A 13,755-nucleotide genomic window follows, 5' to 3' on the forward strand; every position below is an offset into this window, starting at 1 on the left:
ACCTTAGTCTCATGTAAAGTCAAAGCATGCACTAACCATTAAGCCAACTTAACTTATTTACAAATTCTTGTGAGAGACGGTCTCTTTGAGAGACCATCTCTAATTAGGTCAGCTCATTATATATTTTTTAAAATATTGTAAATAGGTATTTAAAATGATGTAAGTAAACACTTATGATATTGAAAGTACGCATTAAGAATACGATAAGTAAGCATAAGTAGGCATTAAGAATACAGTAAGTAGACCGGTCTCTTAAGAGACTAGCTGTAAGTTATTTGTAATTAAATTACTATTAATGTCATTTAATATGGAAATAAATTTCCTAAATGAAAGTTTCCAAAAGACTATTTATATCAAACTTTGATTTTTATGGTAAAATTAAGAATAATATTAGTATCATTGAAGAATATTTTTATTTTTCTTTACTTATATACTATTTTTAATTTTTAATTTTAATATCCTTAATTTTTATTTTTTAATATTTATATTAATGATATTCTTTATATTCTTAATTTTAATTTATATTTTTTAATATTCTTATTTTTAATATTTTTAATATTGAAAAATATTAAAATATTAAAATATTAAAATATTAAAATATTAAAATATTCAAAAATAAGAATATTCAAAAAATATAAATTAAAATTAAGAATATTAAAGAATATTAATAATATAAATATTAAAAAATATAAATTAAGGATATTAAAACTAAAAATTAAAAATATTATATAAGTAAAGAAAAATATGTAAATTGTAAAGATGCTCTTAGAGAGTTTTAAACCCCAACTAGGATTAATAGCATTAGGGTAACGAATGAAATCGAATGGGTTCTCTTAGAGAGATGCATATTATCCAATGAAACAATTTTCCAATTGTGAAGTTATTTTCTCTTGCATTTATTACTATAACGGCCCGTTTGGTTGATAGTAATGAAGTAATGGGAATGAAATGTTGTAATGACAATAGTAATGAAGGAATGGATATGAGAATTGGTAATGAAGATTCTTTTGTTTGGTGTGCATGACTAAAGAATGGTAATGGAAGATAATATTCCATTGATTGCATTTGGTTGTTAGTAATAAAAAATGGTAATGACTCTTAGTTTCATTATTGTATATTTGTATCTAAAAGCATTATTGTATCTAAATTATTCTATTTAATGATTATTTTTTTAATAATAATATTTTTTTGGATAATTACATACATTACCTTTTTTTTCTTCATTATTTTTTTTTTCAGCTCGAAACAACATTACCTTATTTTATTACCACAGTAATACTTCATTACCATTACCGCCTAATACCATGTTGTTTGATGGTAATGAAAATGACCCTTTTTGGTAATTTCACTACCTTATTTTATTACCATCCATTACCATTGAAGGCATCCAAACAACCAAAACTAAGAGGATAAGAATAAGTGTCGTTGTTAAGTCTTCATGCCACAAACAAATCTTAGTTAAGTTCCTGATACTCATCTTATATTCACATTGACTTGAGTGTTGAAATCGACCTCGGAAAAATTCCTCCAGGCCCCTCTATTGTCTGTTACTTGTGCGGAATTTTTCATTAAAATGGTCATACTGCCAGAAGAAATAGTTTGTAAAGATAAAGCTCTCAGCCACCAAACCTATTCTCAAAATAACCTGGTACTAAACATGTTTATTCTTAGAAGATCCTAGTTAATAATGGTTATTCGTAAATCATCGTAAAAAGATAAAAAATAAATAAATAAATATAAAAAATAAAACAAAATTTCAAAATCTCGCCCCTATCAAATCATGACACATAAAGAAGTTTTATCAAATTAACAAATAACTGTGATTTACTTAGAAAAACTTGTTTATTCCTAATCAATTGTGTTCGGTCTGTGATAGAAACAGGTAGATGCAAAATTCAATGTTCTTTGTCTCTACAAAAACTAGAGTCCATTTTAACTTCTGTATGACAAAATTGAGTGTTGCATCACGATATAAATGCTCAAAAAAAAAGTATTTGTGTGAATAATAAACATTTATTAAAAAGTATACTTTATACTTCTGTATGACAAAATTATAGGTTTGAAATTAACATTAAAAAAATACTCCATCTTATTGGAATGTTTGCCAATTGGTTTTAGATAATGGCTCATAATAGAGTATGTAATATATCATGGGTTTCAACCATAATTAAAAAGTTGATTCTTTGACATAATATACAAATTGAAAGTTCGATTAAAAACTGAATTGTAGGTTCGAAAAGAATGATGCACCGACCCTAATTGATTACTCCCTTAGCGAACTTGATTGGGTTCAGATGTGAGGGGTGTTGGGATGATTAGTCCCACATCGATAATTAAAGATAATGTGCACACTTTTTAGTCATTGGAGCCCTTCTGCCAAAGTCCTATGGTTTCAGAAGCCAACATAATTGAAGATCATCGGTACGAATCTCATCCACCCTTCAAATTCATGTGAAATATTTAGCATAATGTATGAGAGGGATATGAATTGCATCCGCATTTCTAGTCCAAATGACTTTCATATGATGAGGCGCGATAACTTAACGTAGAGCTTTAACCATAAATTTAAGTTTTTGTAAGTTAATCTTTGACAACTAAGTTGTTGACTTATTTGTGTTGTTGGTAGCATTTGTTCTTTTTGTTGGCAGTTTAGCTAACTTTATATAAATAAAATGTTATTGGAGATGATTGATAAAAAAAAAGTAGATTAATAAACCAATAGTCAATAAAAATATTTTTGAACATACTTTTGTTTTCTAGAAGGTAATTTTTCATTAGACTTAAAACTCATTTACAAAAAGAGTTTTAACCTATTATAAAAATAAATAACCGAAAAGCCAAATCCAACCAAGAAGCTAACAAAAATCCATATTCAGGCCTATTAACCAACTCAAGCAATAAGTTCATGTGCTCATAGTAAGAGTATGCTTAGATCAAGTGTAAATGTTTAAGAGGATAAAAAAAGTCAAAATAAAAAAACAAAGTTGTTAAATGAGAAATTTGATTATTGTAGAGGTGGGAGAATGGTTGCAAAGTAATGAAAAAGGAAGGGAGCTCTTAACTTTTTGGGATAAATATTTACTATAGGAGTGGGTAGGGGAAAATATTACCTCCATAGTAAGGGAAATCATCTTCTTTTTCCTTAATTATTTTTATTTCATGCTCATTTTACGTTCTTCATAACTATCTCAACTATTTCAAATGCATCTCTATTTGCTTTTATTTCATTAGTTTGACTTTATTTTCCCTCTAAAATATTTTTTTTCAGTCCAAGCATGCTTAGATGGGATATTAACCCATGAATAAGGTGCATCTCTCGATGTGGCGTACATAAAATTTGAGGGATAGGGTTGCACAACTTCGTTAAATAAATTTTTTATTATGTTTAAAGTAAATTCTAAATAACAATAGATCGCGTATCATTTTCACATGGAGTGAGAATTTGAATGACTCTTTGGTTCATAAATTGGTATAAGAGTACAATGTTCCATTGCTCCAATGTCATTAAGTGACTCTCACTTAAGGTAGGGTTTGCAGTGCTAGATTTACGCAATCTTACCTGTAATAGTGATAAAACTTATAAAGAGATTGTTTCCGATTGGTTGTTGGTAGCAAACATCATGTGCAACTTTACGCAAATAAAAAGTACACTTGAAATAATGAGTTATTTTACTATAGAACATTATGATCCGAAATCAAAAAATTAGATCTTTGGCTCCATTTAAAATATACTTCAACTATTATGAATATAAACCAATCCTATAACAAAAACTAATTAAAACCATAAAACTATAGTATGAAGTCTAATTTAATTTTTCAAAAATTTTTTAATTATTTCCACCAATTTAATTTGAAAAATAATTCAACAATTTTTATTTTATGAAATTCAATCTTTCAAGAAATATACCATTACTTTACAACAATTTTAAATATTTAGAGATAAAAGAAAAAGACATTAACTAAAAAAAATCCTTAAATAGGTTACATAAGTGTAAACAAAATGTTAATGGAATAGTAGAATGTGGGTTTCTTTGGAGAATTAAATACTTCTTTTATTAGATAATACTCCATCTGTTTCTTTTTGTTTGTCTCATTTACTTTTTGCACAGTTTTTAAAGAAAATGTTAAAACTCAATATCTCTAAATACACATAAGAAAAAATTATAAAACATGCATAATAAAAAGTATACATTAAGACGAATCTGACGAGATCTCACATGGATATATTTTATCTTCATAATGTGTGTCAAAAACATTAATCAAATTTCTCTCATGTTAAGGTGAAATATTTCAAATGAGAAGAATATTAAAGAATGGAGAGAGTAGTAATATGTTATTTAAAGTAAGTATTAAAAGCAAAATATTAAAAAATAATTTTAAAAACATAAAATTAGTTTCAATCAGTTGAGGTGTAGCTCAATTGCAAGAGATGTGTATACTTGGAACATGGAGGTACTGGGGTCGAAGCCGCATTACTAATGCTTTTATGATTTTTTTTGGGAGGATGAGGTTACATGTGAAATTCCTCGGTCTAAGATAGGTCCGTCTATGCAGTCGAAGAGACGGTCTCATAACAATTTGTATTTTTATTTCCTTTATGAACCCACCATCCAATAAACCGCCAAATCGCTGGTGCACTTTGTGAAGGAACACAGACACCAGCACAAGTGATTTGTGGTTTTCATTTAAATTATTAAGTTTGATTTTGAATATGTCTTTTAAGTTTAAAATTAGATATTATGTACGCATTGATTTTTAGATAATGTTTATTGTTTTATTGTCGAGTTAAAGTCGAATTCGTATATAAAATAGGGTAAATATCGAATTGTCGCATCTGTTTTTGAATATATCTACTAATAATTGTGAAAATGATAGATTAATGGATACTTTTACCACCATTCAATATTTGCATTTAATTTATAACAAAAACTTGTATGCAGTCGCCTCATTCGTGCAACCAAAAAAATTTTATACATGTCGAATTTAAGCCTTAAAACACCATTTCAAGACTTAAAAAGTCGAATCTAATACTTAAAAAACCCCCATTACAAGCCTCAATTTTCCTTTTTCAAATGCTTAATTTAATTTTTTAGCTATCGACTTCAACTCTTAAAACACTCATTTCATCACTTAAAAATGACAATTTTAACTCTTAAAACCCCTACTTTAACCCTTAATGTTATATTTTACTTATCTACTCCAACTATAAAATATCCATTTCAAGACTTAGAATGTCTATTTCATGGTTCAAAGTTTGTCAAATTCAAGACTTAAAATGCCTATTTCAAGATCCAAATTGTCCAATTCAAGCTTTAAAATGGGAACTTCAAAATTATGTATTGGACCTATAAGTATTCGCACTGACCACACGTATGCCGCCGTCTCACAGGAAATTTGCTTTTATTTTATTACGTAAAAAAATAATATTTGCATTTATTTTTTTATCTTGCTTACCGGGGACCACTACGAGAAGCAAAATCAATAACGCAAATTCATATTTTCCTTGCCAATTCATAGAAATTCATGTTACTAAGTAGTATTATAACTACGGGTGTCAAAAGAATCTGATTTGAATTATTCGATCGGAATATCTGCAATTGGATTTAAAAAATCGAATGATCTATTTGATTTTTGAAAAGTAGATAATTCAGATCGGATAACTATAATTACCAAATATAATAATTCGTAATTAATTAGTTTACTATATCAACATCATTCAAATATATATAATACTATAAAAATAACTACATCTCAAAATATCAAGGTAATGATATATAATTTTTAAGTAATAAACTATAGCTTTCAGTTATATATAGTTCGATTTGTGGTCTAGTTTGGCTTGAAAAATAAAACCATTGAGACTAGACCGGAAATCATAATTGATTTTGAAAAAAATCAAACCAAATCATTTAGACTATAAAATAGACCAAATACTAAAATTCTAATTTCTATTGGTACTTTTACTAGTATTAGTATGACTATGAAGTATGAAGTATGAAGTATAGTATAAAAACAAACCTGGTTTATCATTAAAATCAAAGTGAAGCGTGACAGGAAAGGCAGAGTCAAGCGATGCAAGTGACTTGAGATTGGCCAAATCAATGGAATTCCTCAATACTCATTTCTACTTAGGTAGAATTGATCAGTTTAACGTTAAAATTGATCATTTATGGGTTCAAATTGAAATTTTTTTTACTTTAATTGGTATGTTTAAGTATTACTTTACGTTGAAATTGATACTTTTAATGTCAAAATTGATACCTTTAAGGTCAAAATTAATAAATGCTCAGAAAATGAAAAAAACAAAGAAAAATTTATAATGTTATTACACGCGCAAATTGGACTGGCTCACTCTTAGTCTCAATTTGAGACAGTCTCGACCAAGTTTTGGTGTTACTGAAAAGTAATCTTGTTCAAATAAGATGTAGTCAAAAAGATAGAAAATATATATTATTGTGTCAAAAGGTATGATGACCTTTCAATTATTGAGGAAATAATAACGTGACTTAATTATTTTAAATTATAACCTTAGTAAAGTAGTAGATACTTTCCCGTGCCATGTACGGATTATAATAATTATTTTTATGTTAAGTATTTTTTTTAATATTAAATATGAAATATAATCATTAAAAAAAGCTATATTAATATTAAAAACTTTAATTTTATAAAAGTTAACAAATAAATATGAGCGACAAAATAATTAGAAATTGGAATAACCAATACCCTCTTAATAATTTTCGACAAAGTATTAAAACCAAAGTAAATTACAACAATGGAAATTTATCATACTACAAAGAAAATTAATAAGACCGCATCGTTGCATCAAGTATATTTACTTGTTTGAAAACGTCTCACCGTGATACAGACTCATATAATCAATTTAGTTATTTAATTAGTTATTTTAAGATTGAAAATGATCTCTTTAAGGTTATAAGTAAGTACTTTAAGACTTCACTTTAAGGATATAATTGGTCATTTTAAGATTGTAAGTGATCACTTTAAGATTATAAATAATGTATTGAAGACTCTATATGCACATTGAACCATTTGAATAAAGATAGTCTCACCGTCACATTTGAGAATTTTTCTTATTTTCAATAAACAATTTCTTTCATTTTTATGGTTTACATTTACCATTATTTAGCATGGGTTAAATGGACTTAGTTGTTTTTTCCAAAAATTTAATCGGTAAGACTAAACTTGTTCCATAGTTTCTTAAATAGAAATGGACCGAACATTATCAAAACTTTCTGCAAAACTTAGCCCATCACATATTAGACCCAATGAAAAACCTAATTATTCTCCTCTTCTTTTAGGATATAGAACAATCAATTTCTTATCCTTAAGGTAGCCGTTTTCACAAGATATATACCAATCTTTTTTTCCCTCTCTACTATTTTTAATTAATCCAAATTGATTCAATGGTTTTGTTTTTAATTTTTGATTAAAAAAATTTTTCAAAATCAACAAATCTAAATATGTAATTTTACACTTAAAATTTAAATCAAAAACCCAAAAATTGTGATTAGCACTACAAAATAGAAAAAAAAAATTGAAATCGATAAATGCCTAAAATTTTATACTTGTGATTAGTTGTTTTGTAATTAACATCATTATAATATAACGAAAAACATTGTATTAAAATATTGACCACTTCTGAAAACTTTGTGTGCATGAAAATTGTAGGTTTTATCATCTAAATAAACATTAATTAAGTTTCTCAGTTCTTAATGTGGAATATTTCAAATGTAAAGAACATTAGAGAACGGAGGGAGTAGGTTTTATATGAAATTTTCATTATTATTTAATTAGTAAATAAATGAACCGCGATTCACATTTCATATGGGTAGACTAGCAACAAGTCTTGTATGAGACCGTCTCACCAGAGACGAGATATGGAGCAGTTTTTTTTAATGAGTTTGGGCTGACCCAATTAAGGCCATCTAATGGTGAGACGGTCTTAATAAAGAATTAGTGTATAGGAATATATAATCTATAAAAAAGCTCTATTTGGCAAAGCTCAATAAAATTGTCATTTAAAATTTTCTAATTCTTTTATAGTATTGTATGATACTTAAAAAAATCATAAGTAATAAAATCTTTTTGAATGTCCCACAATAACATTTTAAATTGTAAATATTTCATTTGGCAAAGTTCTATAAAATTATCATTTGCAATTTTTTCATGCTTTGATCTAATAAAATTATCTTTTATATTATTGTATGATTATTTGATTTGATCTAATAAAATCTTTTGAAAATTTACCTTTGATACTTAAAATCATAATTAATGTAATAAATTCTTTTGAATATCAACGATCACACTTTAACTTGTAAATGTGCTTCATTTAGCAAAACTCTATATAATCGCCATTCAGAATTTTTCATTTCTTTTATAGTATATTGTATGATTTTTTTAGTTCTTTTATATTATTGTATGAATGAATGATTGTATGATTTGATGAATTAAAATCTTTTGAAAACTTACCTTTAATACATAAAATCATAATTAATGTAATAAAATCTTTTGAACATCACAATATTACACTTTAACCTCTAAAAATATTTCATTTGGCAAAACTCTATAAATTCATCATGTGCAATTTTGCAGTTCTTTTATAGTATCGTATGATTGTATATGATCCCCACTTTTCCTCTGTCAAATTTATTATTAATAAAATAATACTATCAAAAAAGATTTTATTTTTTTTAATTCCCCTAAATATTTCTTGTGAACTTCATAAACATGAAGTAAGGAGAGAGAGTAATTAATAGAGTTTTATTCTCTCTTTATATTATTACTTTATTTTACTAATTTAATTTTTTTTAGATACAACGATGAGAGACAATGTCTCTAACTTTGGTTTTGTCGCAAGTTTAGGTAAGCTATTTATCTACTACGATTGCAAGTTTTAAGAAGTGACTCACTTAATAAATTAAATAAAAAAGGATTAAAACAATTTTAAGAGGTTTAGCATTTGCCTATGCTTTAATGTCTCCTATTTATTATATTTCAAAAATATTTTCAGATCTTTATTTATCATCATTGATAGTTAAAGATCTTTTGATTTGCATTTTACTAAACTAAATTTAAGAAGAGAAAAATGGATGTTAGGGTTACAAGGGAATCATGTATTGCACAATAACAGATAATAATTCATGGATCCCAATTCAATTCGGATCAAACAATGTATTTTTAACCCTAAAAACTACTCATGAAGAGACAAACATTCAATGATGAAACTCTAATTAATTTAAATATAATAATATGTTCATGATTATTTGTAACTATTAATTTAGTTTTTGAAGGATCGCTTTTAGGTGTTGTTGGAGTCTATGGCGATTCAAAATAAAAAAGAGAAAAAAAATACTTTAATGAAAAACTTGAAGAACAAGGGTGTTCCAACAGACACTAACAATGGGATTAGAAAGTTTAAGGATGGCAATCATCAAATTTTCAAATATTGCTAAATTATGTTTGAACCCAATAAGACAAGAGAGGCCAACCATGAAAGAAGTAACAATGGGACTAGAAGGTTTATCGTGTTTAAGATTTTTATCTATGTTATGAATGGTCTGACTTGAGTTCGCATTTAATGGGCGCATTCATGTGGTGACTTATGGGATGGAATCCTAGGAATGTTATAAATGGGTGTATTAAGTTTTATCCTAATGTTTAAGGTTTATGATGATGATTAAAATATAAATTAATGAGTTAATCATGGGAGTAATGAGACTTAATGAAGAAGTGTAAAGGTTTAATTCAAAATGCTCTACAATGCAAAGTCGAGCAATGCTGTCAGAAGCCTTCTAAAGTGTTGCTCGACCAGCTCGCTCGACCGAGCGAGCTTCAAGATGGGTCGAGCGAGCAGACAGAATGTAACCAGAAACTTTTTATAGCCCCTCGACCGAACGAGCCTCTGCTTTGGTTGAGCGATGTCTCTGATGCTCCTAGGATGCTGTTTTTGACTCTTCAAGTGCTTAGAGCTATTTCATTGTCATTTATTCATAGTTTTAATGAACTCAATGTTATTTAATGTGATCTCTCTTATAAATAGAGGGCTCATTTGCTCATCCAAGATATCCACAACATACACTCCAAGTCAAACACTAGCCTATATCTCTTCTCTATTGTAATTCTCCATATTTGAGAGTTCTTTGAACTCCTTTGATAATATAAGAGATACTACACACCGGAGGACGTAGCCTAAGTTGGATGAACCTCGTTAAATCTTTGTGTCATTTTATTGCATTATTTTCTCCTTCAAAACATCAATATCATTGATATCGTAATTTGTTTGTCATAATACCTCATACATTCGATCTTGGTAACATTGGAGTTTGAAACACATTATTCGAACTCTAATATAGCATCGTTTACAATCTATGAACAAAATTTCAGAAGCTACAACAAGACTAAATGATCAAATTAGTGATTGGAGAATTAAAAGTTCAAGTAATACATTTTCAACAATTGGCAATGCTTCTTTTAGGGCAATCACTTTTGATAACATTGATCTCAACAACACTTCTTTTTCCAAGGAAGTTGAGATACAATTGTTTCATGCATGATATTTAAAGGGTAATAATACATCATACTTACTGCTCATTGTCACATGTTGTACGAGAAAAAATATCATTATCAATTGCAAGTATAATAGAATGGAGAAAGTAATATATTAAGGTTTTGCAATTCTAAGTCATAATGTATATATCTAGTCACTATTTTTATAGAATATGAATATGGAGTATGATATACTCCCTCCACACCAATATAAATGTCCCATTTTTTTTTTGGCAAAACCATATCATTTGTCCCATTTTTATTTTTGTCCATCTTTTTTTTACCTAAATATCCTTAGTTCACACAAGTTATTACGAATATACCCCCATGTACCTTACTTACCCAATTATCCTTCATTACTTACTCTTCACTACTTACCCAACTATCCTTCACTACTTACCCTTCACTACTTACCCAACTATCCTTCACTACTTACCCTTCACTACTTATCCTTCACTATTTACCCAACTATCACCTTTTCAATGGATCCCACACCACTCTTAATATCCGTGCCCAAGCAAATGGGACAAATGGGACATTTATATTGGTGTGGAGGGAATAATATTTTTATAATATACACTACAAAAAAAACTCTCTACGTACCAACCCTATTAATTAACTTGGCACAATTTGAAAATTTGAAGTAAATAAGCAAAATAATATTAAAAAAATCTCAAAATAAGTAATGAGAAAACTTATTTTTCAAACTAAGTACTTTTAACCCAATGCTGAGATTTGATATTTGTTCGCACTTACTAAAAAAGGCCCATTAATAAACTGAGTCAAAGAAAGTCAACTCAGCAATCGGCCGCTCTAACTATCAGCGGCCGATTGTTGAGCTAACTTTCTTTGACTCAGTTTACTAATAGGCCGTTGTTAGTAATATCGGCCCATCAATAAGCTGAGTCAAAGAAAAGAGCAGCCCATCAATAAGTTGAGCCAAAGAAAGTCAGCTCAGCAATGGGCCGCTCTTACTAACAGCGGTCGATTGTTGAGCTGACTTTCTTTGACTCAACTTAGTAATGGACCTCTATTAATACGTGTGAACAAATACCAGACTTCAGCATTGGACTAAAAGTGCTTATTTTGAAAAATAAGAATTTATCCATTATTTACTTCAAATTTGTCGGTCCAATTGATCAAATTCTTTGGTAGCTATTTGGTCGGTCCAACTAACCCATTAACAGACTAAGAACAATTTTTTTTTTGCATCATGTTTAGAAAATAATATACTAACAATTTTATTTGTACATTGTATGGGCTTCTTAATTAGTTGTGTAAGAGTAAAATGACTCAAAAACATTGCTTTGAATCTCTATGCAGGAGTTTAAGCAATGTCATTTCATCATTAAATGATTATTAAATTAAGGCAAAATTATAAAAAACTAACTAATCTATAACTATTTTGTAAAAAATTACCTCATGTCAAAAATTTTGCAAAAACTTACCTTATATAATATAATTCTTTGCAAAACACTACCTTATAACGGTTGTTGGCCTTTAACCATTAAGTATAACCCTTGACTCTCACGTGACAGTCACGTGATTCTTTTAAACCCACCTTCTTCTTCATTTCATTTCAGCGTCATTCGAGAATCATTTCAATGCTGCCATTTCCAGCGATTGAAGGGACAAGGGTTTAAAGAAATCCAGTCTTCTATAATTTTGGTTTAATTCATACAATTTTCAGTTAATTTTCTTATTGGGTTTTCTATAATTTGAGTAAAAATCCAGTCTTCGTTGAGTTTTTGCTGCCAAATCGCTTTTTTGTTGTTGCATGATATTCAAAGATCCAAACTTTATGTGATTTTATTGGGTTTAACCTTTGCATTAGCATTTTCTTGGTTCTTCATACTGGTTGTAAGATTCATTTTCAATTGGGTTGTAAATTTTTAGTAATAAGATAATGATAGAATTTTTAGCTGATGATTATTTTTATACAATGTTGTTGTCATTATTTTGTTACAATATTAATTTATATCGATTAGTGTAATTTTTCAAAAATATTAAAACTTGATAATATAATATAATTTTGTATCTATATATCTTCATGATAATTATTTTATTCATTACACGAGTTTCTATATAGAATATTGTATTTTAAATAACACAAATTTTTTTGAGAGATGATTTTTTAGAAAGACCATCTCTAATTTGGTCAGGCCTAATATATATATTTTTTAGAATATTGTAAGTATGCGTTAAGAATGATGTAAGTAGACATTTAAAATATTAAAAGTAGACGTTAATGATACGGTGAATAAGCATTAAGAATAAAGTAAATAGGCATTAAGAATATAGTATATAAGCATTAATCTTAATGAGTTGGACTTAAAATAAGTCTTTCAAAGAGACAATCTTTCAAGAGATTAGTTGTTTAAATAATACGCAATGGGACAAAGCTCTTAGAAAATTTGTTAATTACTAACGCCTTGACAACAAAGCTTTGTGGCAACAATGAATCCACATCACTTTATATTTTAATATCCCACAAAAGTCCAATTATTATTAAAATTTTTTCCAAACAAGTCTGGTCTAATTAAGTAAATAATTTCCTATTTGAATTGTTGAGCACCAAACCATAAAGTTGGACCGCCCCTATATTAAATTCCAACAAACTCAATAACGTAACAACTAACAAAACATTCACGTTAACGTCTTTCATCGATGTAGATTTATACCACTAATTTTTTACTTATTATTTACTCCATTCATTTCCATTTTATATTTTCAGTTGATTTTTACAAAAATTTTAAAATATATGTTTGATGGCCAATATCTATGACTCTTCTTCACTAAAATTATAAAAAAAATATAATAAAAATTGTTATGTTGAGATGAATGTAACAAATTCTTACATATATATATTTTAAATTCTAAATTTCAACGAAAATATAATCACCTATTTTTCAGTGATCATCATCCATATCTAAAAAGTAAAAGTTTACTTATAATCAACGACAAATCTTTTTTAGACCCACCTATATCAGGCTCCCTTTAACTAACTATTTATACTTTAAAAACGTTTATTTAATTCCCAAAAAATTTTAAATTATTAATTTTTCAACAAATCAATCAATCAACAAAAATTGCTCAAGATTCGTTTTTGGCCCACTACTTATAACTAAAGGTGTATACTAGGATGATCTAAAATGTTTTGATTAAAATATATTAAATCAAGTTAATTTTAAT

This window comes from Amaranthus tricolor, chromosome 4, assembly GCF_026212465.1.
Source record: "Amaranthus tricolor cultivar Red isolate AtriRed21 chromosome 4, ASM2621246v1, whole genome shotgun sequence".
NCBI lineage: Eukaryota > Viridiplantae > Streptophyta > Magnoliopsida > Caryophyllales > Amaranthaceae > Amaranthus > Amaranthus tricolor.